Source organism: Herpailurus yagouaroundi, unplaced genomic scaffold (assembly GCF_014898765.1).
Source record: "Herpailurus yagouaroundi ecotype Mexico unplaced genomic scaffold, PumYag 67623, whole genome shotgun sequence".
Taxonomy (NCBI): domain Eukaryota; kingdom Metazoa; phylum Chordata; class Mammalia; order Carnivora; family Felidae; genus Herpailurus; species Herpailurus yagouaroundi.
This window is the reverse complement of record NW_024420424.1, coordinates 4,512,074-4,539,969: the sequence shown is the minus strand read 5'-3', so window position 1 is coordinate 4,539,969 and position 27,896 is coordinate 4,512,074. Positions and strand designations below refer to the sequence as shown.

Below are 27,896 nucleotides of genomic sequence, written 5' to 3'. Positions count from 1 at the left end.
ATCAGAATGGACTATTTAATATTCTTCTGTCTAGAAAGAATGGGCACATGTTGATTGAATCAGCATAAATGGTGGAGTGTATGGGTAGAGTAAATATGAATTTTTTCCTAGGATCTTGAGCAACAAAGAGTAGGCGATCTTCCTGTGACTCAGCCTACTCGATGATAGAGGGAGGTATTTATTTTTTGTTTGTTTTTAATAATTTTATAGTATATTCTCTCAATATTACATGATTCTCTTTGTATGTTTTATAAGAAAAAAATTTAAATGTTTTAATGTTCATTTATTTTTGAGAGAGAGAGAGAGAGAGAGAGAGAGAGAGAGAGAGAGAGACAGTGTGTGAGCAGGGGAAGGGCAGAGAGGAGACACAGAATCTGAGGCAGGCTGCGGGCTGTGAGCTGTCAGCACAGAGCCCAACATGGGGCTCAGACTCACAAACTGCGAGATCATGATGTGAGCCAAAGTTGGGTGCTTAACTAACTGAAGCACCCAGGTGCCCCAAGAAAATGTATTTATATGAGAAAATTTTAAAATATAAAGATTATAAATAATAATATATTAAATATCCATGTTTCCACCTCCAAGAGTTTACAATAGTCAATATTTTGTCCCATTTGTTTCCAGTTCTTTTTAAAACCAAGTAAATAAAATATAGTGAAGTTGAAGTCTTCTTTGACCACGCTCACTAGTATTATTCTCTGCTCTCCCTCCTGGAGACAACTACTTTCATGAGGTACTATGTGTATCCTTTTCCACGCATAAATATGCATTCAAGTAAAATATACAATATTTTGGGGGCATCTGGGTGGCGCGATTGGTTGAGTATCCAACTTCGGCTCAGGTCATAATCTCACAGTTCATGAGTCTGAGCCCTGCGTCAGGCTCTATGCTGACAGCTCAGAGCCTGGAGCCTTCTTCAAATTCTGTCTGTCTGTCTGTCTGTCTATCTCTCTCTCTCTCTCTGCCCCTCCCCTGCTCTCACTCTAGGTCTCTCTCAAAACCAAACATTTAAATAAAATAAAATATACAATATATTTATGTTTTTAAATTTACATAAATATTAGTATATGTCTAGGTGTTGTACCCTTTATCAAACATTACTTTTGATATCTACCCGTGTTGATGTATCTACATTTGTATATGTAATAATTTATTATACAAATATGGCTCATTTTATTTATCCACTCCCTCTTCATGGACATTTATAGGTTGCTTTCATTTTTTCCCCCAATTACAAGAAATGCTGCAGTAACTAACTGTATAATGGTGTACACTTTTGCAAGAGTTATCTAAGGTATATACTGAAAGTAGAATTACTGGGTCATTGGGTAGAAATATCTATCTTAAGATAAGTGGACAAGTAGTTAAAAAGGTTTTGTATACTGGAAATGAAGTTTCAAAAAGGAGTTAAATTTGCATGCATTTGATGGAAGTATTTTATGGCTTTTATTTGGGATGCTTTAGAAGTCAGACATGCCTGCTTATTTCAAAAACAGTTTAATGAAATATTGATTGCCTACTATGTGCTTAGAACTGCACAACTGATATTATGAGAAACAGAATACTGAGCTGGATGAACTAATCCAGGGTGGCTTTTGTTATGCTCTTATTCAGTCAAAAGGAAAGACTACAGGACAAGATCAATGTACCACGCAAAAGTATACAAAGTGTGAGTATATCAGGTTCATTGCCTGTTTGATTTGCGTAGCTCTGGTCAAGAAGGTTTGTCACATGCTTTCCTCTTCTCTGAACCTCACATTTATAAGACCATTATTGATTAGTTGTAGCTGAGATACACTGAAAGTTAACATTTGTCCTAAGCTGAAGCTTAATCAGATCTAGGTAGTGATCCAGACTACATAAAAATTAATAGCCTGTTCCTTTTTTCAGATTTAATTCTTTATAAAAGAAATCACCGAACACTTCACATCTACCTAACTGAAGTTACCCTAACTGGAGGTAAGATACAAAGTTTAGAGAGGCAGAAATATATGACTTGGAGGAAAAAAGAGAGGTTGTGGAACTTGCTAAATTTCATACATTAGATTGTTGTGAATTTAGCCTTTCATTTCTTATTTCACCTTTCAAATAACTCCTCATTTAATATGTATTTATGAACAGGGTAGAAAGGATCATCTTGAAAATTCCCTTTGACAATTATGTTAATAAATAAAGTATGGTTTTAGTAACTTCAACTTTGTATAGAGGGAAGGAAAGAAAGATTATGGGCATATATTTTATAAGCATATTTTCCATTATATTATTATTTTATAGTTCTTCATTTTTTTATTTAAAGCAGTAGTAGTTGTTAGTGTTCCTTTCTCCTTTCTTATTACCCTTTCCCTAATTTTTTTTAAAAAAAATTTTAATATTTATTTATTTTTGAGAGAGAGAGAGAGACAGAGCGTGAGCAGGGGAGGGGCAGAGAGACAGAGAGACACAGAGTCTGAAGAAGCTCCAGGCTCTGAGCTGTCAGCACAGAGCCGGATGCAGGGCTCAAACTCATGAACTGTGAGATCATGACCTGAGCCAAAATTGGATCAGATGCTCAACTGACTGAGCTATCCAGGTGCCCCTCCATAATTTTTTATTTTTTATTTATTTTACTCATTCTCATATTCATCCTTCATACCAACCCTTTGGAATACTTTAAAGTCATGCCTGATCAAGGAATCTCAAGCTCAACTGAGATTTCTATACTTAGACTCAGAAGGGTTTACTAGAATTCATTGGATACAGTGCAACTTTAAGGTGAAGATTTAGTTAACTGGAATTCATAGGATACACTTCAATTAAGTGAAGATTTAGTTAATAGTCTTATATTAGGCAAAGAGGGACCACATCAGGTGCATGAATGTATAAATGTTCCAATACTTCATGTTTTTTAATATTTACTAGAAATCTATCAACTTCTAAAAAGTTACCGTTTAGAAATTTGGTGTCAATCAGAGTGATACAACCACTTCTAGTAATCACTGCGATAAACAACTTTGGTTACTATATAAATTGTTATTATCTTTTTATCTGTGTGCCTATCTCTTCATTCAGTTTATAACCTTCTTTAGGACCAGGTCATTTTATTACTTATGACTTGTGACCCCTGGAACCAACTGATTTCCTTGCATATAGTTGAAACTTAGTACATTTTTAATATTGATAAGGTTTTATTACTTTTTAAATTAGAGCTATTTCTTTTATTCAGAGAGATGACTTCATAACCAGTTACATGTCTGTGATTGGGAAACATATGCAAATATTTGAGGAGTAAGAGATTTGTAAACGATTAATTAGCTGAGAGTAAGAGATTTGGAAAAGATTAATTAGCTGAAGAGAGAAGACAAGAAACTCTTATTTTCAGCAAACATGTCTGTTAAAATAATCTCTCTCTAAGTGAATATATCTGAAGTTGAGAACTGCCTGTTCAATACAAATAGCAGATTATTTATGTTTATACATATTAGATGCTTTTGATACCAGTCAGTAACTGAGCATGAATGAGCTTCCAACAGAATTAGCAGTGGAAACTACTCTCTTATGAATCTCAGGTATCTCTGTTCTGATAATGATAAAAATTAACTAATTTTAGTGCTCGCAAAGTTGTTCCTCATTTTATGACCCTGATATCTTTATAAATGGTATAAGTTAGTTGATTGATGGTCCTGTAATTTTACAATTATTAAATATCATATATTGAAGTGTCCTTCTGATTAGAATACCTTTCAAGAGAAATATATCCACCCCCACCACAAAAGATAATTTTTGTTGTGAATGACTAAAAAAGAAGACCTTGTCAAAATACCATGTAGTTAAGTGTTATAGGAAGCAAGTCCTGGTTTATTATTTTTTAACTGTGTCTGAAGCATTTTGGTCATAGGATGTAGTAAGAACTTTTAAATACTTGTCCTCTCTAAAACTGAATGGGCAAAGAACTATCTTTAAGCTTATAATCATAGGACAAATTGATATCATTATACACAAAGAATGCACTGATTTTATTAAATCAGTAGTTTTCTTCATGAAGCAGACTTGTGGTTTTAATTACTCTTTGGGAACTTTTTTTTGGAGAAAGGTTCTCCTAATGTCTTTGTACTAATGTAGTAATAGATGTTTTTGTTGAATCTAATCAATTAATGAACATTTTTGGATACCTTCTTTTTCCCACAACTCTGGATGAAAAAGAAATGTAAGACATGAATGTGTCCTCAAGGAAGTTATAATTCAGTTGTGGAAATCAAACCAACATATATTGAACAGAGGACACTAAGTGTTAACTTTGCAACACTGGCTTGATGTTGAAGATATCAGTATTGACTAGAATGCTCAAGGTTTCATGGAAGACATCAGACTTAGAAGATTAGGGTAGGCCATGGGAGAAAGGAAAGTAATTCCAGATAGGTAGAGTGACATGATTGAAAACATAGGGATAAAGATTAATACGTATTTAAACTCCAGGGTTATGTCTGTGTTGGTATAGTCAGTAACCCCACTTTAAAATTTTTTTTTCAACGTTTTTTTATTTATTTTTGGGACAGAGAGAGACAGAGCATGAACGGGGGAGGGGCAGAGAGAGAGAGGGAGACACAGAATCGGAAACAGGCTCCAGGCTCTGAGCCATCAGCCCAGAGCCCGACGCGGGGCTCGAACCCACCGACTGCGAGATCGTGACCTGGCCGAAGTCGGACGCTTAACCGACTGCGCCACCCAGGTGCCCCCCCACTTTAAATCCTAACTGGGAGACTATGAAACTCTAGTGTTTATGTAGTTAAGTAATGTATTTCTTGTTTCTTCTATGGCATGTTTTCACTGACTGAAAATGCTACCAATCAAATAAGCATATCAAGGGTAATATCTTAGTAACATTTTCCTAGTTAACTCTGTCCTGTGTAGTAGAGATTAGAGATGTCAGTCTTTAAAAGATAGTTTAGAAAGGTGCCTGGGTGGCTCAGTCCTTTGGGCATCTGACTTCAGCCTAGGTCATGATCTCGCCATTCCAAAGTTCGAGCCCCACGTCGGGCTCTGTGCTGACAGCTCAGAGCCTGGAGCCTGTTTCAGATTCTGTGTCTCCCTCTCTCTCTCTCTGCCCTTTCCCACTCACACTCGGTCTGTCTCTCTCAAAAATAAACATTAAAAAAATTAATAAAAAAATAAAAGATAGTTTAGAGCTGTGTGATATTAAAATAATTTTAGAAGGTCCAGAACCAGATGAGTGAGACTGAGAAATCAATTGTCCCTGGTTTATTGGTAGATATTTATGGCTTCATTAAACTATCTTACATATAAGCAAACACAAATGTACAGCTTTTACTGTAGTGCCTATAGCGACACCATTATTTTTTTTTTTAGTTTGCACTTAATATGAAACAATAGCAATAATGCTGCAATAAGATCTTATTGCTAAATAACTCAATGGGCAGATGAATAATGAGATAATTTATAAGTTGTGAATAAAATTTTTGTTTTAGGTATTGAAAGATGTGTTCTTTTCTTTTGAATGAATTTTAAGCTAATATCTTATTGGATGGGCTATCAGTTACCACACAGTTCTAATAGAAGGGTGAAAAAATCCAATTAAGGCATTTGAACCAAAAGAAATACTATTTTGATTCAGGTACATTTGGAGAATATCTTGATAATTTGAATCATTAATTTTAGAATTTGGTAGTGTTGGTTCCTGTTCAGACTGGTTAACTGTATGTGATTTAAAGCTGAATTTTGGTATAAAAATGAATTTTCAATTTGATATAAGCTAGAACTAGAAAATATGTTTCAGTAAATAGTGACTTTTTTTTCTTAAAGTACAAAATAAAGTTCAACTCAAGTTCTTAGTCTGTGGAAGTTACTAGGAGGAATGCAGATTGTTGGTTGCACGTGATATGGGAGAAATATCATTTGTGTGTGATATTTGATAGTGTATGTTCAGGGAGGTTACAGAGTAATAGTCAGCTTATTTGGATATTTGTGATAAAGGCATATATATTAGAAGAACCAAGGGAACTCTTCACTAATAGCTCTACATGTTGAAATAAAACTGAAAAAGATAATGAAGAGAGTTCCAAATTGAGCAAAGTAGTTCTGCGCAGTGTCCTTAAGATAGCTGACCTTCTGTTTTTGTAGAATAAACTCATATAAAGTTAGAGATACTAAGGGTCTTTTTTTTAAGTTTACTTATTTTGAGAGAGCGAGAGTAGGGGAGGGGCAGAAATAGAGGGAGAGAGAGGGAGTCCCAAGCAGGCTGAGAGATCATGACCTGAGGTGAAATCAAGAGTGGGACGCTTAACCAACTGAACCACCCAGGTGTCCCAGGGATGCTAATGTTCTTAATAACCTAGTCCAACCCTTTAATTGCACAGAGGAGACTAAAGTTTCAAAGTGGTGAGGTGACTTGGCAAGTCCCACAGACGGTATTAGAGTCAATATTAAAATCTAGGTATCCTCCTTTCCAAATCTAGTCTTTACTATAACTTATTACCAATATGAGACAAGATATGATTTGAATGTTGTTGTTAAAAAACATGCTAGCTCTGGTACATCTTATCATTATCCTCTCCTATACCAGAAATTCCTAATATTAGTGATTCTTATGTAATCCTGTAATCTCTCTTTCTTTCTCTCTCTCTCTCAAAATTAAATAAACATTTAAACAGATTTTTTGTAGGATCAGAAAAGAATTACCAGGAATTATATTTCCAAGTTTTTGAACTACTTTTTATGTTTGTTAATGGTAAAATTAGTGGTGTTCTTAATATTAAGAAAACTTGTCTGATACAGAGTAAATATTCTCATTTTTATGTAAGAAACATCAGAATCATCCACTGCATAAATTTCCATGTCTTGGTTTTTATTTTAAAAATTTGTAAAAGAAACAAGATTTATGGTGTTTTATATATTTATTGTAGCAGTCTAAGACAAATATTCCTAGAGAAATTAGGAGGCAGTTTTAAAAACCATGGGCTTTAGAGTTAACCTGTTTTTAAAAATATTTATTTATTTTTGAGGGGCACTTGGGTGGCTCATCTGACTTCGGCTCAGGTCATGGTCTCGTGGTCAGTGAGTTCAAGCCCCGTGTCAGGCTCTGTGCTGACAGCTCAGAGCCTGGAGCCTGCTTTGGATTCTGTCTCCCTCTCTCTCTGCCCCTCCCCAGCTCACGCTCTGTTCTCTCTGTCTCTCAAAAATGAATAAACATTAAAAAAATTTAAAAATTAAATAAAAAAAGTATTTATTTTTGAGAGAGAGAGAAAGTGCACACACACACACACACACACACACACACACACACACACACGCAAGTGGGGGAAGGGCAAAGAGAGAGGGAGACACAGAATCCCAAGTGGGCTCTGCAAATGCTGTCAACACAGAGCTGGACAAGGGGCTCAAATCCACAAACTATGCAATCATGACTTGAGCCAAAATCAAGAGTCAGAGGCTTAACCAACTGAGCCACATGAGCACCCTGAGTTAGACCTGGATTTTATATCCTGACTGACAACTGTGCCTTTTGGAAAGTTAGTTTCTTTATCTATAAAACAAAGGTGGTTATACATTCTTCATACAGTTGTTGTGAGGATTAACTGAGACAAAATAGTTAAAGGTATTTAGCAGACTACAAGAAACCCAATTAATATTCAATAAAAGATAGGAGTCATTATTTTATTGTTAAGAGCAGCAGCAGCAGTAGAATAATTGTAATAGTAATTGTTGCTTTTGTCACCATACTCTGTTTTGTCATAGCAATATGTTGTGTCATAGCTAATGTGAAATCTCTTCAGGCAGACATTGGGTTCAATGATTATTTCATGAGTTTCACTTGCACTGTTTAATAGTTTCTCAAGGTATGTTAAGAAAAGTTGAAAGGATTGTCAGTGTCATTATTTATACTACTGAATAGATTGTTCCAGTGGTAGGAGGGGTGGGGGAGAAAAAGAGAGAGAGAGAGAGACAGAGACAGAGACAGAGACAGAGACAGAGAATGAATGAGTGCTTTCCTTATGAATTTATTCCACAAATGTATTATGAAACCATAATAATGGTGTCAGTGTTTTTATTGAGAAAATAGTAAAATGTCTTATTTTTCTAGCTCTTTGGCTTTAATATAGATCTTAATATTGTTTATTGTACAGATAACTTTAGAATTTTGTCCTTTTAGTAAAATGCATTTAAAGTGGTAGTACTTTACAAAACAAGGTTAAAAACAGCATTTTTGGCTATAGCTTCTTATTTCATTTTTTTGATAAGGACTTTCTCAGTTATCCTTTTGTATCACAAAAGACGTAAGAGCTAAATGTCTTTATTTTTATGTTTTTATTTAAATTCCAGTTAGTTAATATGAAGTGTAATATTAATTTCAGGTGTACAATATAGTGATTCAGCACTTCCATACAACACCCAGTGCTCATCACAGCAAGTTCACTCCTTAATCCCCTTCACCTAGAGCTAAGTGTTTTTATAGTGACATAGCAGATATGCAGTTTTTTCTTTCTCCAATTTTTTATTTAAATTCCAATTAGTTGACCTACAGTGCAATATTAGTTGCAGGTGTACAATTTAGTGATTCAAGCCTTACATATACCACCCAGTGCTCAAGTACAGACAGTCCTTAATCACCATCACCTATTAAACCAACCCCCCCCCACATCCCCTCCAGTATCCCTCAGTTTGTTCTCTGTAGTTAAGAGTCTTATTTCCTGGTTTGCCTCTTTTTTCCCCCTATTTTTATCTGTTTTGTTTCTTAAATTCCACATATGAGTGAAATCATATGGTATTTTCTTTCTTTGACTTACTTCACTTAGCATAATACTCTCTAGCTCCATCCACATCGTAGCAAATGGCAAGATTTAATTCTTAATATTCCATTCTATTTTTTTAAGAGATAGCTATACATTCTATTTGATTTTTGAGAAAAGGTAAGAGAATGAATGCTTTATTGAATGCTCACTGTGTATTTTCTTATTTAATCATTGAATAGCCATGTAAAGTATATTATCATTGTTGCCGTCACTATAGATGAGAAAACAAAGATACAAAGATTAGACAACTTACTCATGGTAACATAGTTGATAAATTATAAATACTCAGATTCAAGCCCTGATATATTAGGATTCCAAGACTATAATATTATTTTTCTACTAGATCATGCTGCTTTCAGTATTTATTGAAGACTGTAATGTTTAAGATACCACGATGGGTACTTTACATAGTACATTCTCTCTTTTTAATTTTCATAGCATCCATGTATACTAAAATTAGATACATTTTATAAATAAAAGATGTGAGACTTCATGAATTTAAGTAATTTAACCATGACTGCTTAGTTATTGAGTGGCATAGCTGGAATTTGAATCTGTATCAGTCTAATAATTCCCAAACCTAAAACCTGTCATACCTTTACACCCAGATAGCTAATGTGAAATAACCACAATCTAGTAATTTTTATGTGATGTTAATCATAATGTAAGCTGATCCCTTTTGTTGTGAATTTTAAAATGTGTCTCATATTTACAGTTCAATTCTGATTAGAATTCTGATTTTATATTTCTTAGTTCATTTTGACATAGTACAGAGATTAATAATACCTTAAGAAAGTACGGTTCCAGAGGAGTCTCAAATATACCAAGAGGTTTTTTTGATTTACAAAATGTTTTATTCATTATTTTAAAGTGTTTTCTGATGTTGTTAAATGTGCTATGCATAGTAGTTTAAACTTCTTTGTTTACAGGTGATGATGAAACACCCATTAAGCAAATCCAGCATAAACTACAAAAAAGTACAAAAAAAAAGTATGAGAGAGAATTTCTAATAGCGTTTATCCTTCCAAGACATGAAATAAAAAAGACTAAAAGAACATCTAAGAAAAATATAAATATAAACTCTTTTAACCTGTATTTTTAGATTACTGAGAATTAAAAAAAAAACTTTTTTAATGTTTATTTATTTTGAGAGAGATAGAAAGCATGAGCAGGGGTTGGGGGGTGTTGCAGAGAAAGACACACAGGATCCAAAGCAGGCTCCAGGCTCTGAGCTGTCAGCACAGAGCCTGATACAAGGCTCAAACTCAAGAACCGCGTGATCATGACCTAAGCTGAAGTCCATCGCTCAACAGACTGAGCCACCCAGTTGCTCCTAGATTACTGAGGATTTTAAAAGTCAGAATGTCTAGACAGTCCATCTAAATGCTAAAATATATCCAGTGCTTGGGGTGTCTGGGTGGCCCAGTGGGTTAAGTGTCGGACTCTTGATTGCAGACTAGGTCGTGATCTTGGGGTTTGTGAGTTCGAGCCCCATATAGGCTCTACACTGACAGCATGGAGCCTGCTTAGGATTCTCTGTCTCCTGTCTCCCTCTCTCTGCCCCTCCTCTGCTTACACTCTCTCTCTCTCTCTCTCAAAAATAAATAAATAAAATATTTAAAAATATGTATATATATGCATAACATATATATATATATATACATATATATATATATATATCCTGCTCTAGTATATCTAGTATATCTAGTCCATTATGCCTCCTGACCTAATATACTTGCTATTGTTGCATTGCACTATTTCCCCACCTAGTAATTTAGGTTTGAGATGTAAAAAAATTGCTCGAAGTCAGATGGTTATTAAGGCAATTTTTTTTTTACTTCACAGTGCAATATATTCAACTACAAACATAATTATAATAGCTAATAATAATAGCAGCTCAAAAGGGATTCCCAGACTAAATGTAAGCTTCTATAACAGTATTTTTGTTGGCTATCATTATCCCTTACTGTCGATTGCTTTTATTTTTTTAAGTTTTTTATGTTTATTTTTGAGAGAGAGACAGAGCATGAGCAAGAGAGGGACAGAGAGAAAGGGAGATACAGAATCTGAAGCAGGCTCCAGGCTCTAAGCTGTCAGCACAGAGCCCGACGCAGGGCTTGAACTCACAAGCCATGAGGTCATGACCTGAGCTGAAGTTGGATGCTTAACCGACTGAGCCACCCAGGCAGCCCATACTGTGGATTGCTTTTAGAGAGTGACAGTAAAATGTGAGGATAGCAATGATTTGAAGGATACACTTGCTAAAATAAGACTTCCCTTTAAAAAAAAAAAGTAATGAGTATTTTATTCACATTTTGTGGCAAGTTAGCACCTAAATATTTTCTTTTTTTTTATTTTTTTATTTTATTTTTTTTATTTATATATGAAATTTATTGTCAAATTGGTTTCCATACAACACCCAGTGCTCATCCCAAAAGGTGCCCTCCTCAATACCCATCACCCACCCTCTCCTCCCTCCCACCCCCCATCAACCCTCAGTTTGCTCTCAGTTCTCAACAGTCTCTTATGCTTTGCCTCTCTCCACTATGGAATACTACGTGGCAATGAGAAAAAATGAAATATGGCCTTTTGTAGCAACATGGATGGAACTGGAGAGTGTGATGCTAAGTGAAATAAGCCATACAGAGAAAGACAGATACCATATGGTTTCACTCTTATGTGGATCCTGAGAAACTTAACAGGAACCCATGGGGGAGGGGAAGGAAAAAAAAAAAGAGGTTAGACTAAATATTTTCAAAGTAGCAAAGAATAGTAGTAAAGATTGGTAATATCTAGAGAGATCCAAAGATTTAAAAATTTTAAATTGAAATCAAAGAATCCACTTATTAGAATAACAACAACAAGGGGTATTAATAGGAAAACAAATAAGTATTCAGAAGTAGCTAGGAGCTTTTTACCCATAAAGAATAAGACAGATACTAAAATGGAGAAACTCAAGCTGAAAAACAAAAATAATACTGGAAAATATGGAAAGTCTTTATCTTAGAAAGAATATGGAAAACCTAGGGTTCTTGGTGAAAAAGTCCAAGAGTTATAGGGATATAGATGCATATAATCTGCTGAATCTGAGATTTGGTTTACTAGATAGACCCAGGAAAGCATATTTCCAAAGTAAGGAGATAATAAAATGAGACATCTTGGAGAGTAATGGCCTTATGAAGAAGAGGTCCTGTAGTGCCCTGCCATGTAGTGTCCCCTGTTCTCCAGGTCCTGGTGCTTCTGGAAGTGTCTCCAATGTGTGCTGCATGTGTTCTGCCTTTTGCTTTGTCCTTCAGGGTAGTTGTATGAAGAGGTACTCTGCCTTTTGTGGGAAGTGTTTGATCCCTGCCATAAATGTAGTATGTTTTAACTAGACATGATCTGGTCTGCTTTTGAAATGAGACCTGTTGCTACCACCACTGAAACTGAGACTCTGCAAAATTCCCAAGTCAGGAGATGCAGTGTGGGCAGGGGTTTGGGCCAGTCCTCTGAGGTAGGGGGCCTACCACATTGGGGGCTGAAGCAAAGGAGGTGGAGAAGGGCAGTTCCACCAGAATATGGGGGGACAGGGCTTGATGTAAGCAAGTTAGATAGCAAGTTTTGGAGCTACACGTGTTCCCACAGGTTGCCCTGTGCTTATGCTGAGGGGCAGGGGAGGGAAATGGCACCTGCCAGTTCTTTTGTTCCCAAAGGTGTCTCTCCATGAACACTGCCTCTCTGCAACACACTCTGAAATGAGAATATAACCTCCCCACTGTGTGTCCCAGTACTCTTCAGATCACTGATTCCACACTGTATGTCTATGGGTTGTTTGCGTGCCTTCACTCCAGGAGCACCACAGTGCCCTCCAGCCCCTATCCCAGCCTGTCTTGCTGACCTTTAAAACTCCAGACTTTAAGCCCAAATGGTTGCCAGAAGTCACAAAGTTTGGCCCCTCTCCCTTTCCAAGCCAGTTTCTATGGGGATTTATTCCCCATGCTCTGAGCTCCCCTGTGTGTTAGTCTTTCTCTTGCCATTCTCCATGACTGCAGCTCTCTCGCCACCACAGTGGCCAAGATCTGTTTCTCTCCTAAACCATGTCAAAATTCCTACCTTCTTCTATGTGGCCTCTTCTCTACCTTTAGTTGTAGAGTTTTCTCTGCCAATCTTCAGGTCAATTTCTGGGGTATTTAGGATGATTTGTAGTTATCTAGTTGTATTTCTGGGACAAAGAGAGACTAGGGTCCTCCTACACTGCCACCATCTTCCAACCTGTCTATCCAATACAGCTTCATTTTAAATCTATTTCCTTTCCTCTTGTCATTTGTTAAGATGAGGAAAAAGAAAGAAAATAAAAAAAAAATCTAGGTTTTTGGTTTTCCTGGAGCTCAGCTGATTCAGGATTATGGCGTTTTGTGTGTGTGTGTGTGTGTGTGTGTGTGTGTGTGTGTGTGTGTGTGTAAATATAAAATCTTCTCTCTTCCTCCTAATTGAGAATATATTTCCTCTCTCTAACCAGGAAAATGGTTGCAAATTATTTCCTTAATTTTTTGATATTCCCCATTAAAATTATTCTTCTCCATTGTCCAGAGTATTGGTGAGATAGGCACCTACCCACATGGTAAAAGCAACATAAGGAAAGGCAGTCATGTTATTTTGTTATTTTGCCCAGTATATGGTATCATGCTTGTCAAATGAAACATACTTAATAAATCACTGTTGAAGAAATAAAGGAATTTATGGCCCACTGGAGTCTAAATTTTCTTTTCCACTCCACAGAAACTACTTACTGTTATTTCTAAGTCTGATGAACATTTTAAAAATGTCTTATCTAGGGGCGCCTGGGTGGCGCAGTCGGTTAAGCGTCCGACTTCAGCCAGGTCACGATCTCGCCCTCCGTGAGTTCGAGCCACGCGTCGGCTCTGGGCTGGTGGCTCGGAGCCTGGAGCCTGTTTCCGATTCAGTGTCTCCCTCTCTCTCTGCCCCTCCCCCGTTCATGCTCTGTCTCTCTCTGTCCCAAAAATAAATTAAAAAAAAAAAAAAAAACGTTGAGAAGAAAAAAAAAATTAAAAAAAAAGTCTTATCTTACTAGATAGCACAACTTCATTCCACAATATTGATCACATTTTTCTCTTTGAAACTTTCTACTTCATAACACTCTTTAACATTTTTTGGCTCTCCTTGTGTATATTTAACTGCACTTTATCTATGCTTTTCATGAACTTCTCTCCACTCTCTCAGTGTAGGTGTTCCCAGGATTCTCTTACACATTTTTTTCTGATTTTGCACTCTTTCCTTGTGTGAACTAATTTATACTTTATCTTTGATTAATCTATATGACAAGCCCACATTTCTCTCACTTGAACATCACACTCACCACTTGCTCATCATCCAACTCTTGCTAGATAGCTCTGTCTCACAGGCACTTCAACATATTTAAAATTGTCCTCAGTTTTTCGCTCAAAAGACTTCTTCGTTCAGTATTTTCAGTCTCATTTGGAAACACCATTTTCTTCCCAGTTACTCAAACTAGGATTTATCTTTTACTTCTTCTCCTTTATATTTTACATTCAATCAGTCACTAGATCCTGCTGATTTGATGTAAATATTTATTGAACTGTTCCTTATTTTCTATTCCTACTACTATACTCATAGTTCAAACTCACACCTTCTCTTTTTGGGACTATTACAGGATTATCTGTCCATTAAATCATTTTATTCAACAAATATTTTCCTTACCTCTCTTCTTATCCTTTTCAAGTTCATCTACTCTACAGCTACCTGAAAGTTCTATCTAAAGTAGAAGTCTGATTATGCCACATCTCAGCTTAAAACTCTTTAATGGTTCCTCATTATTTTCAGCATAAGATTCAGGCTCCTTTAACATAATCACGTAAGGTCCTTTATGATTAATTCCTCTTCCTATCTCTTTTATCCTTATATTCTACAATTGCTTTATATATTATTTTATAGGACCAATTCAGAGCTTTGTCTCCAAGTCCACAAGATAATATCTATCACTTCTGTAGATTTGCTTTGGGCTTTCAATCAGCCTGGAATTCCATCTTCTCCTAAACCCCAGTAATTCCAATTCATCCTTTAAGACTTGGCCCAGTTGTCATCCATAGGCACCTATTCTTGATGGCTTCACTATCTCCTTATCTAATTATATCATTCTTTGTACTGACTGTATTTATAATTTTTGGTTAATGTTCCATTATATTAAACTTTTTGAAGGTAGGGTCTCTATCTTTTATCACCTGGGCCTGTCATCGTGCCTGGCACCTAGGAGGAACTTCAAAATTATTATAGTCAATTGATATACATCGTATGTATATCTTTGCCAAAGCTATACACTTTTGACTGGTGATTCCCTTAGGAATCAAGAGCTCTGTCATTGCAGGTGATCCCTGTTTTTATTTGCAACAAGAATTGACTATAGTTTAATAAAATTTCTCATTTACTTAAAAGTGGTACTTAATTTATGAAAGTTACTATTTTTATGTAGTTGCTCAGTCAGCGACACTGAACTTGACAACTACTGTTATGTGGGGTTCATGGAAATTTTTGGTATTAAAAAGAGGTCTTTATACTCAAAAAGCTTGAGGACCATTACCTTGTACTGTAACTTATAGAATGCAGGAATTTATTTCTTCTATTAATCTCTTTTTCTTCAAAACACCAGTTACTAGCACTAGTGAATGGTAATAATTAAATATGATAGTTATGCTGTTTTACTCAATGTTAATTAAGCTCTTATTTTTTGCCAGAACCTTCTTTCACTAGGTGCTATTAAGGGAACTCAGAGATATGTACTTGTATATACATACATAGGATTTTTGCTTCAGTTATCTGATAATAACAGGTACAAGTGATTTGGAGCACTTGGATTGCTCAAATAGTATCCTATTTTATTTGAATGCTGTTTCCATTTCTGTTAGAAACATCTTAATCAAGAAGATTAAAACGGAAGTTTTTCATGGTCATGAACATTGTTCATTCTTTAACCTGGTTAAAAGGACAGAGGTGTTTCATAACAAACACAAATGTTCTCAAATAGAAATTATAAAAAAAATCCAAATGTAAGGAGAATCATACTAAGAATTGTACTTAGATTTTACCTTTGTTCTGAAGAAATACTCCATTCTGGATGTCTGAAATGAAGGGAATTTTGAAAATACATCAATACACCTAGAGGCACCTGGGTGGCTCAGTCAGCTAAACATCTAACTCCTGATTTCAGCTCAGGCCATGATCTCATGGTTCATGATTTTGAGCCCCACATTAGACTCTGCATTGACAATGTGGAGCCTGCTTGGGATTCTGTCTCCCCTGTCCCTCTGTCCCTACTCTACTTGCTCTCTCTCTCAAAATATATACACTTAAAAAATTATTTTTAAAGAAAATACATCAGCAAAAGCTCAAGACAGAAATATGATAGACCCTTAACATTTAAAATAAAGTTATCTAGCATTTAAAAAGAAACCTTATATACCAGTTAATATATTCTAAAGAAAATGATTTTGGGATACTGTTCGTCCTTATCATCTAGCATTATAGTTACCTAGAGTAATTTCTTCATAAACATTTATTGATCATAAGAAGTAAATAAAAACAGTGCAAAAACTTTTGCATTCAACTTCAATGTGATATACCACAACTAAACCTCAAGTTGATGATTAAATTATTATATACTTTTTATTGAATTAAAATACTTCTTATAACCCAAATTATATTGTATTACTTTTCTATGTATATATTATGTATATCATATTTTTCATAATTTGCATCATAGTATGTAACATTTTATATACAATTTTAACATCTTGAGCATTTTCCAATACTATTAAGTACTCTTTTAAAATGATTTTATTTTATTTTTCATGGAACATTCTCCAAGATAGATCACATACTGGGTCACAGAACAGTCCTCAATAAATATGAAAGAATTGAGATCATACCATGCACACTTTCAGATCACAATGCAATGAAACTTGAAATCAACTACAGGAAAAAAGTTTGGAAAACCTCCAAATGCATGGAGGTTAAAGAGAATCCTACTAATGAATGAATGGGTCAACCAGACAATTAAAGAAGAAATTTAAAAAATAATATGGAAACAAGTGAAAATGAAAACACAACAATCCAAACCCTTTTGGATGCAGCAAAGGCAGTCTTAAAATGATTTTAAATTTCTGCCTAACAGTCTGTTATCTATAATGTATCCAACCTTTCTTTTATTGAATGTTTAATTTTCATTGAATATCTTTCTGCCTAAATCTTTGCTTCCATCTCATTTTTAAATTACTACTTTAAGCAAAATGCTATCTCATTATTTTATTTTTCTTGATATGTTTCAGGAATTATTAGATGTTGGGAATGAAATAAGATGATCCTCTACCTCTAGTACTTGAGGGTCCATTGAAAGAGACAGACATGAAAGCAAATGATGTGATAATAAAATAGGAGGTGTTAACAATATTAGGTAATACATATATGTATAAAGTGCTATGGAAACCAGAAGAAGCAACTATAACTCTATATGAAACTATAATTCTGTGACTTCATTTTCTCATGTAAAATTTTACAAAATGTAGTTATTAAGTATACGCACCAGTGATAAAGAGAATAGTTTCATGAATACTTGTGGGTGCTTTCATGAGAACCATTCCAAATTGTAGTGTATACACATTCCATTTCGATGGATTTTTTCCCCATTTCCTAAACCAGGGATTCTCAAGGTAGGGTCTTTGGACCAGCAGTATTAGAATCACCTGCAAGTTGGAAATGCACATTGTCTGCCACTACTCCAACCTTCCCAATCAGATATTCTGGTGGTTGGGTCAGCAATCTGTGTTTAAGAAACCTTCCAGGTGATTTTAATGTAGGCTAAAATTTGAGAACTACTGCTCTAGATAAAACAATGTCTGCCACCAGTATATCATTCTCCTTAGTCAGTCACCCAAGTTTGAAATCTTGAAGCTATTGAATCATGGAATCATTTTAGATTTGGAATGAACTCTAGAGAACCTTCTCATTATAATAGATAAGGAAACTGAGGCACAGAAGGTTAAATAATTTGACCAAAGCCATGTATCTAGTCCTCTTGGTTAATTCTTTTCTCCTGATTTCCCATATATATTTATCACCAAATGTAATTGATTCTAAAGTTATAATGTCCCCACTCTTCTTCTTTCTCATTCCTGTTATCATACTCCCTGGCTTTTGCCCTTTAGTTTAATTCACTGTATGTACTAATTAATCTTCACAAAAGGCATCTTTTGTGGATTAATCTTCACAAAAGGCATCATTTTTGACAAGTCACTTTCATACTCAGAAACTTTGGTGTCTCCCTATGGCCTAACAACTGTATTTTAAACTTCTCTCTTAAATAAATTTTTCTAATTTGTAAGAGCCAGTCTGGTTTACTCATTGACTCCCATCTGCATGCCTTGTGCCATCCATTTTATTCCCTTTTTACTGTTGTTTTTTACATTCTATTTCAACTTTTAATTTTCTTAATATTTATTTTTGGGAGAGTGCAAGCGGGGGAGGGGCAGAGACAGGGGGATGGAGGAACCAAAGAGGGCTATGCACTGACAGGTTGACAGCAGCATGCCCAGTGTGGGGCTCAAACTCACAAACCACGAGATCACAACCTGAGCCGAAGTCAGACGCTCAACTGACTGATCTACCCAGGTGCCTCCTTCTATTTTTTAATTTTTCCCATCCTGGAATATTTACTCTATCCCTTTTACCTATTTTTCATAATTCTACCTATGTTTCAAAATAAAACTTAAGGTCCATACCTAAAAGCCTTTTCTCATCATATCCAGTCTCTCCCTTCTCTGAACTCTTATTCTCTTTATGTGCAGTTCATTGGGCACTTAATTGTATATACTGTTTGCATTGCTAGTTGACTTTTCAAGTATATGGGTATATATGTATATATGTCTTATTTTCCTAAGTTGTAAATTTTTTTTGTAGGCACGAAGAGTACCTTATGTTTTCTTTAGTGCCTTATTGTAATAGATGCTCAATAAGCTAGTGATCTGTAACATTGCAAAAATAATTTGATAACATTATAAGTTTTGCTGAAATGTAAAATTTCTAATTGTGAACCAGTTTATAACTATATTTTGTACAATTTGTATATGTATATTTTAAGTCAGTTTAATTCAAGTGACCTTTTCACCCATTTCTTTTATGATTATATTTTTTCTACCTCCTTTCTATTTGTTTTCTGTCTCCTTTCTGTGCTAATTTTTGGAAGACAAGAAAACTCTCCATGAAAAATAGTGTTTCTAATGATGTCAATACAACTCTTACTAATTTTTAGTGAAACCTTACATGGTAAATGAAGCATAGTATTTCTGAAAAGAAAACTCTGGAAACCTTTAATAGCAATGTTAAAACTCAAATTTCTAGCCTACAGAGTACTGAAAAAAACATAGCCCTGTGCTTAGGGTACTGATATTTTTATTCTCTTAAGAATTTAGCTTTGTGTTTACTGATGTTTCTGGTGAAATGGAATACCTGATTGTAATAAATAAGGCAATAAATATTATGTGCCATATGTTGTTTACTTATTTGATATAAATAGATTTTTATATTCCTAGATGGTAAATTGAATATCACAACAGTTTTCTGAAATACACACTGTTGGGCTAGATAAGGAATTTCAATGCTGATTTTTTGAAGGTGGTATAGGATAGATCTCAAAGACATTTTGATATTTTGCTACTTGTAATTATTAAAGTTTATGGCCTAATTGCTTATACCGTTGTATTTTAATTTTTCTCTGTTGAAAGGACAAGAGGTAAATAATCTCACTATATTATAAATTGTATTTTTTTCTTTTTCGTTGATCCCCATTCACAAAGTCAATGAAGTGCTGAAATGTTTCTTGTATCTTTATAGTGTTGCAGTTTTCTATCATAATTAGAAAATAGACTACACAACAAAAATATATCTGCTAGGAATGGGTATAGAGAGTTATTGTATTTAAACATTGATGGATGAAATTTATCTTTTTGTTCAATAGGTAATTCTTTTTTTGTGTGTGTGTATTTTATTAACTTCTCGTTCTCTCCTTCAAATTCTTCCTGTATCACTTTTCTCTGAGCCATTCTTTTCAGACTTAACAGAATATACATTGGTTATGTGTCTTTAAAAACCTATCTTGAAATTGGCTATTAACATTTTACTCAGGTCTCAATTTTTCATGTTTTGGTTATTTTGTGAATGAACTTCTTTCTACATCTTAGGTTTCCCTATCTGCCATCATGTTATCATGTAGGTTTTCCTTGCTGGGCAGCCCATGTATGTATATACAGGGAATATAATTCAATCTTATTATCCATAATCAGAAACTTACTTAAAAAGGTAAATTTTCTATAAAAAATCTATAATACATTTTAAAGAATTTAGTAGTTATTGAGATTATCCATTATTTTTAATTATCCGTCTTTTCACTCCAACTCTAGCACTAATAAACAATAGTAACTAGTTAACTTCTTAGATCACAACACATAGCTAATTATAATGGGAAATTCAAGACATATCAATAAAATGAGCAACTGACGTCAAGGAGAAGGTACCATCAGTAGTGTAGAAGATCTTCATAATGGATTTATGGCCACTCTGCCTATTTCCCCTGTTTCTACAAAGTCAAGAATAGGCATTAGAAAAAATTTTAAGAAGAATATCTTAGATCTCAAAGATAATAAATTAACCTTTCCTTGTCCATCATAACCAGAAAATTGTTTCTTATCAGTAATCCAGTTTGTTTTATAATCTAGTCTAGTAGAGAGCCTGACTTTCTCTGCAGTCTTTCATGTCTCTAAACACCTAAAACATTTTACTCTTTAGCTACTTCTTCTACAAGAACAAATATTTACATATTTGTAAGCTTTATAAAGCTTATAATAAGTTTGACTTTAACTTATATAACCTTTCTGAACTCCATTTATCTGATGTAAGTTGAAAGGATTGCCCGTTTTTGTACACATATACACGCCTACTTACACCAGCACACTCACACACAAGCACACAAAGAGCTAACATGATGTTCCAGGTACTGTCCTAAAGACTTTATATATAATTCGTATAATCCTCTTTACAGACATTGAAACCTATTCATAGGGCTGCAAATTAACTACCTTAAGGCCAGGCAACTAGTAAGTGCTAGAACCGGAAATAAACCCAGTTAGTGCAACTCCAGAGCCTCATACCTACTTTTATTTTTGAGTTTTTATTTAAATTCTAGTTAGTTAATAGTGTAATATTAGTTTTTGGTGTACAATACAGTGATTCAATACTTCCATTAAATACCTGCTGATCATCACAAGTGCATTCCTTAATCCCCATCTATATTTAGCCTATCCCCCCCATGAAATGTGGGTTTACTTATGGACTCTTTATTCTGTTCCTTTGATACATGGGTCTATTTTTTGTGCCAGTACCATACTGTTTTGATTACCATAGCTTTGTAGTATATCTTGAAATCGGGATTGTGATACCTCCAACTTTGTTCTTTCTCGGGATTGCATTGGCTATCCAGGGTCTTCTACGGTTCCATAAAAGTGTTAGTATTATTTGTTCTAGTTTTGTGAAAAATGCTATTGGTATTTTGATAGGGATTGTATTGAATCTCTAGATTCCTTTGGGTAATATGGACATTTTGACAATATTAATTCTTCCCATCCATGAGCATAGAATATCTTTTCATTTGTTCTTTTCATTTGTTCTTCAGTTTCTTTCATGAATGTTTTATAGTTTTCAGAGTATATGTCTTTCAGTTCCTTAGTTAAATTTATTCCTAAATATTTAATTCTTTTTGTTGCAGTTGTTAATGTTTGTTTTTAAATTTCTTATATTTCTGACTTCGTTTTTTAGTGTATAGAAATTCTACTGATTACTGAGTATTAATATTGTAGCCTGCTGGTTTACTGAATATATTTCCAGTAGTTGTTGGTGGAATCTTTAGAATTCTCAATGTATAATATCATGACTTTTGCAAATAGAGATATTTTAATTTATTTTTTTGCCAATATAGATGCTTCTTATTTCTTTTTCTTGTCTGATTACTGTGGCTAGGTTTCTAGTACTTTGTTGAATAAAAGTGCTAAGAGTGGGCATCCTTGTCTTGCTCCTGACCTTAGAGGGAAAGCTCACAGTTTTTCACCACTGAATATGATGTTAGCTGTGTTTTCCATATATTGACTTTAATATGTTGAGCTATGTTCCCACAACCCTATTTTGTTGAGTTTTTATCATGAATGGATGTTGAATCTTATCTATTTCTGTATCTATTGAGATGATTATATAATTTTTAACAATGTGTGTATCACATTGTTTGATTTGCAAATTTTGAACCACTCTTGCATCCGAGCAATAAATCCCACCTGATCGTGCTGAATGATCTTTTCAATGTTGTGTGTGGTTTGCTAGTATTTTACTGAGAAGTTTATGCACCTATGCTTATCAGGGACATTGGCCTGAAGTTTTCTTTTTTTTTTGTCGCGTCTTTGTTTGGTTTTGGTATCAGGATAATGCTGGCCTTGTAGAATGTATTTGGAAGCTTTGTTTCTCTTCTATTTTATTTTGGAATAGTTTGAGAAAAGTAGTTATTAACTCTCCTTTAAATTCTTTATCAGGCATATTGTGTATTTCCATTTCATTTAGTTCTTTTTCTGAGGATCAACTCTTTCTTTTGGAATGCTTTCCTGTTTTCTCCCCATTTTGCTTGACTTTCTGTTCTTTTAATTTTTACAGATTAGCTAGAACAGCTACTTCTCTAAACGTGAAAGAATGGTCCTTTGTATGGTTGTACCCCATGTAGCCTTTGTGTGCTTGGTGACATTTTCTGGCTGGTTGGATCTGTGGCTGGCATGGGCTGAGGGTCCCAGGGCTCTCCACATAGTGGGCCTCCTGGCAGGATAGCAGGAGTGGGTGCAAATCAGTGTAGTTCCTGGCCTTTCCATGCAGTAGGTGTCCTGGCAGGACAGCTAAAGCTGATGTGGATGCAAGCTAGTGTGTCCTGAGGCTCTACACATAGAGTGAACCTTGTCAGGATAGCTGGAGCCAAAGTGGAGGTTATGTGGGACATCCTGGGGCTCTCTGTGCAAAGGGTGCCCTAGCAGGTTAGCTAGAATTGATATCAGTATGGGCCAGCTGTTATTGGGGCTTTCAGCATATTGAACACTTTGACAGGACACCTAAAGCTGTAGTGGGTGGAGGCCAGGGGTCTTGGTGTTCCACATGTTGGGGGTATCCAACTTGTCCTGGAAAGACAGCTGAAGCTGATGTAGGTGTAAGTCAGAGGATCCTGTGGTGATCCACAGTGGGGGTGCCCGAGTGGGGCAGCTGGAGCTGAAGCAGTGTGCAGCTGGGAGGTCCCTGGGCTCTTTGTATAGAAGGTTTCCTTATAGGTTAGGTAAAGCTAAATTGGATACAAGTTGGGGAGGGGGTCACAGGACTCTGTTAATAGGGCACCTTGGCAGGGAAGCCAAAGCTGAAATGGGTGTAAACCAGGTTATTCTAGGACTCTCCATATAGAGTGTACCCTAGAGTGCCAGTGTAGCTGAAGCAGGATATAGGCTGGGAGTTCCTGGGGTGCTCTGAACAGGGGGCACCCTGGCAGGACAGCAAAAGTGAGCCTGGACCATTGTGGTTCCTGAGCTGTACATGAAATGTGCCTTGGCAGGATAGCTGAAACTGAAGTGGTTGCAAGCTGGGGTGACATGAGGCTCTTCACACTGAGGGCACCCTGGTGGGACAGCTGAAGCTAAAGTGAGTACAAACCAGGGTGGTCAGTTCAGGAGGTGTTATGCCTGGGCAACTGGATCCAGGGTTGGCACGGGTGGGGGTGTTCCTTGGTGCTTTACACAGGGAGCACCCTGGTGGGTTGGCTGGATCTGAAGCAGACATCAGCTGGGAGGTACTGGACCACTTTGCAGCAGTGGTGCCCTAGTATGCTGTCTGAAGCCAAAATGGTAAGGGCCTGGAGTGTTCCAGGGTACCTTGTACTTGTGTCACCTTGGCACGAAGACTGAAGCTGTAGTGAGCACTAACCGGGGGTGCCCTGTTGTACACAACCCTGTGGCTGCCATGGTAGAATAGCTGGTACTGGTGTGGGCTAGGGGCCCAGGGCTCATTGAGTTGGCATGGTGGTTTGGGTGCCTGGACACTGGTCTGTGATTTCAAGGTGGAGGAGGAGTGTAGACTGTGTCTATCAGCCCTTCCAACCCCAGAGAGAATTCCAGAACTCTTACCACTTGAAAGAGTTCTAGAGCTTTCTCTTTTATATAAGAGCTTGTTTTTTTATGCTGAGTGAAACAGGAAATCACTAAAGGGTTTTGAGTAGAAAAGGGACATAATCAGACCTCTATTTTTAAAGGTTAACTCTGGGTTCTATATTGAGAAAGCATGCAAGAAAGTAAAGGTAGAAGGAGGGAGACCAGTTAGAAGGATCTTGCGATAATCCAGGCAAGAGATGATGATTTGTTTAGGCCAGATTGGGGACAGTGGGGTGTTAAGAGGTGGTTTGACATCTGGATATATTTTGAAGGGAGAGCTCACAGCTGTTGTTGATAGGTTAGATTTAGGTGCGCTGAAAACAATGAGCCCATGATGACACAGTTACTGAGATGTGTGCAACCTTGCATAGGGATATGTTTGGGGTTTTGAATACTATCATGAATTCAATTTTGGAAACATTAAATTTGAGAAGTATTAGCACTTAGAAGTGTTAGCAGTTAGATGTACAAATCTGGAATTCAGGATAGAGTTCAGCCTGGAGATTTATATTGAAGAGCCATAAGCATAGATAATATATAAAGCTGTGAAACTGATAAGATCACTGAAGTAATAAATGTATCTTTAAAAAATTCCTAGAGCTTAACTCAATCCAAATTTAAAGAAATGAAAAAGAACAGAAGAACGTTAAGGAGTGGCCAGAAAGGCAATGGAAAACCAGATAAGTGCGGGATTGTGAATACCAAGCAAAAAGTGTTGTTGTTGTTATTTTTAAATACAATTTATTGTTAATTTGGCTAGCATACAGTGTGTACAGTGTGCTCTTGGTTTTGGGAATAGATTCCCATGAATCATCACTTACATATAACACCCATCCAGTGCTCATCCCAAAAAGTGCCATCCTCAGTGTTTTAAAAAGACAAAGGGATCAGGGTGCCTGGGTGGCTTGGTTGAACGTCCGACTTCGGCTCAGGTCATGATCTTGTATTCTGTGAGTTAAAGCCCTGCATCAGGCTCTGTCCTGACAGATCAGAGCCTGGAGCTTGCTTCAGATTCTGTGTCTCCCTCTCTTTCTTCCCCTCCCCTGCTCATGCTGTGTCTTTCAATAAACAAACAAACAAACAAACATAAAAAATAAAAAGTAAAATTAAAAAGACAGAGGGATCGAGTGTACCAAATGCTGGTAGGTAGGTTCACTAAGATGTGGCCTACCCATACCAATTTGGCTTCAGACAGCATACTAGGGCACCACTGCTGCAAAGTGGTCCAGTACCTCCCAGATGATGTCTGCTTCAGATCCAGCCAACCCACCAGGGTGCTCCCTTTAGCCCTTGGGTAAATTTCGGGTGTGGAGTTTGGTGAGTATTGGATTTAACAACTTCAACATCATTAGAGAATGCTTTAGTGAACTGGTGTGAGGAGATAAAATGGAGATAAGACATACATACAGCTTACTTTAGAAAATATACTTCTGTAAAGGGAAGAAAATGGGATGATAGCTAGAGAGGGAAAAGTCATGAGAATTTTTATTTGATCTGCAAGAAATAACAGTAATATTCCATGGGGGTTTTAAAAATAGTAATAGGTTTATTTCATGAAAGTTAGGCATATTAACACTAAGGAAAATTCTATGTTGATGAGAATGAACTTAGTCAAGTGGGAAAGAATGATGTTCCAGGAAGGAGGATAGAATATCCAGGACAATATCCTTGAGTACTGGAAAGGATGGGATAGGATACTGAGGTGGTGGGGTTTGCTTTGGCCAGAAGTGTGTGCAAATCATTCATACTAAACAGGAGAGAAAGCAGCATACATAGGCACAGAGACAGATATAAATGAGTAGAAATCAGATGTAGATGCTTATAAAAATTATCTTTTGTTTCTGTTTTCTCATTGTGGTGGGAAACAGGGTGCTCTGATAAGCATGACAACTGGAGAGAAGGTGTTAAAGATTTGAGAAGAGAGAATTGTATATAGTTGTCTAGGAAAGTGGAAGAGAGAATTAACTAAGGAAGTTCAGTATGATTGGCTGGCAACATTACAATTATACTCAAAATTGCTGGTTAATTAATTTTAAAGTGAGACTTCTCAGAATATTTTGTGTTTTTTTAACACATGCTCACATGTACATGTTCAGGCAAGAAATAGGCAGAGAGTTGGCTTTATTTTTTTTAACATGAAATTTATTGTCAAATTGGTTTCCATACAACACCCACTGCTCATCCCAAAAGGTGCCCTCCTCAATACCCATCTCCCACCTTTCCCTCCGTCCCACCCCCCATCAACCCTCAGTTTATTCTCAGTTTTTAAGAGTCTCTTATGCTTTGGCTCCCTCCCTCTCTAACCTCTTTTTTTTTTTCACCTCCCGCATGGACGTCTGTTAAGTTTCTCAGGATCCACATAAGAGTGAAAAGATATGGTATCTGTCTTTCTCTGTATGACTTATTTCACTTTTCGTAACACTATCCACTTCCATCTACATTGCTACAAAAAGTCACATTTCTTTCTTTCTCATTGACATGTAGTATTCCATTGTGCATACAAACCACAATTTCATTATCCATTCGTCAGTTGATGGACATTTAGGCTCTTTCCATAATTTGGCTATTGTTGAGAGTGCTGCTATAAACATTGGGGTACAAGTGCCCCTGTGCATCAGCACTCCTGTATCCCTTGGGTAAATTCCTAGCAGTGCTATTGCTAGGTCATAGGGTAGATCCATTTTTAATTTTTTCAGGAACCTCCACACTTTTTTCCAGAGTGGCTGCAGGAGTTTGCATTCCCACCAACAGGGCAAGAGGGTTCCCAATTCTCCACAACCTTGCCAGTATCTATAGTCTCCTGATGTGTTCATTTTAGCCACTATGATTGGCATGAAGTGATATCTGAGTGTGGTTTTGATTTGTATTTCCCTGATGAGGAGCGACGTTGAGCATGTTTTCATGGGCCTGTTGGCCATCTGGATGTCTTCTTTAGAGAAGTGTCTATTCATGCTTTCTGCCCATTTCTTCACTGGATTATTTGTTTTTCAGGTGTGGAGTTTGGCAAGCTATTTATAGATTTTGGATACTAGCCCTTTGTCCGATATGTCATTTGCAAATATCTTTTCCCATTCCGTTGGTTGCCTTTTAGTTTTGTTGGTTGTTTCCTTTGCTGTGCAGAAGCTTTTTATCTTCATAAGGTCCCAGTAATTCACTTTTGCTTTTAATTCCCTTGCCTTTGGGGACGTGTCGAGTAAGAGATTGCTACGGCTGAGGTCAGAGAGGTCTTTTCCTGCTTTCTCCTCTAAGGTTTTGATGGTTTCCTGTCTCACATTCAGGTCCTTTATCAATTTTGAGTTTATTTTTGTGAATGGTGTGAGAAAGTGGTCTAGTTTCAACCTTCTCCATGTTGCTGTCCAGTACTCCCAGCACCACTTGTTAAAGAGACTGTCTTTTTTCCATTGGATGTTCTTTCCTGCTTTGTCAAAGATTAGTTGGCCATACTTTTGTGGGTCTAATTCTGGGGTTTCTATTCTATTCCATTGGTCTATGTGTCTGTTTTTGTGCCAATACCACACTGTCTTGATGATTACAGCTTTATAGTAGAGGCTAAAGTCTGGGATTGTGATGTCTCCTGCTTTGGTCTTCTTCAAAATTACTTTCGCTATTTGGGGACTTTTGTTGTTCCATACAAATTTTAGGATTGCTTGTTCTAGCTTTGAGAAGAATGCTGGTGCAATTTTGATTGGGATTGCATTGAATGTGTGGATTGCTTTGGGTAGAATTGACATTTTAACAATATTTATTCTTCCAAACTATGATCACAGAATGTTTTTCCATTTCTAGGTATCTTCTTCAATTTCCTTTATAAGCTTTCTATAGTTTTCAGCATACA

The 27,896-nt window shown here is 36.2% G+C and overlaps 1 long non-coding RNA gene across 1 annotated transcript in view; it reads left to right on the top strand.

The window, feature by feature from the left end:
• Positions 1–27,896, top strand: part of LOC121025341 (uncharacterized) — a 71,913-nt gene that overhangs the window by 6,915 nt on the left and 37,102 nt on the right. The window contains exon 3 of the long non-coding RNA XR_005788015.1: positions 1,891–1,959. This is a non-coding gene — a long non-coding RNA (uncharacterized LOC121025341). The remainder of the gene's footprint in view (positions 1–1,890; positions 1,960–27,896) is intronic.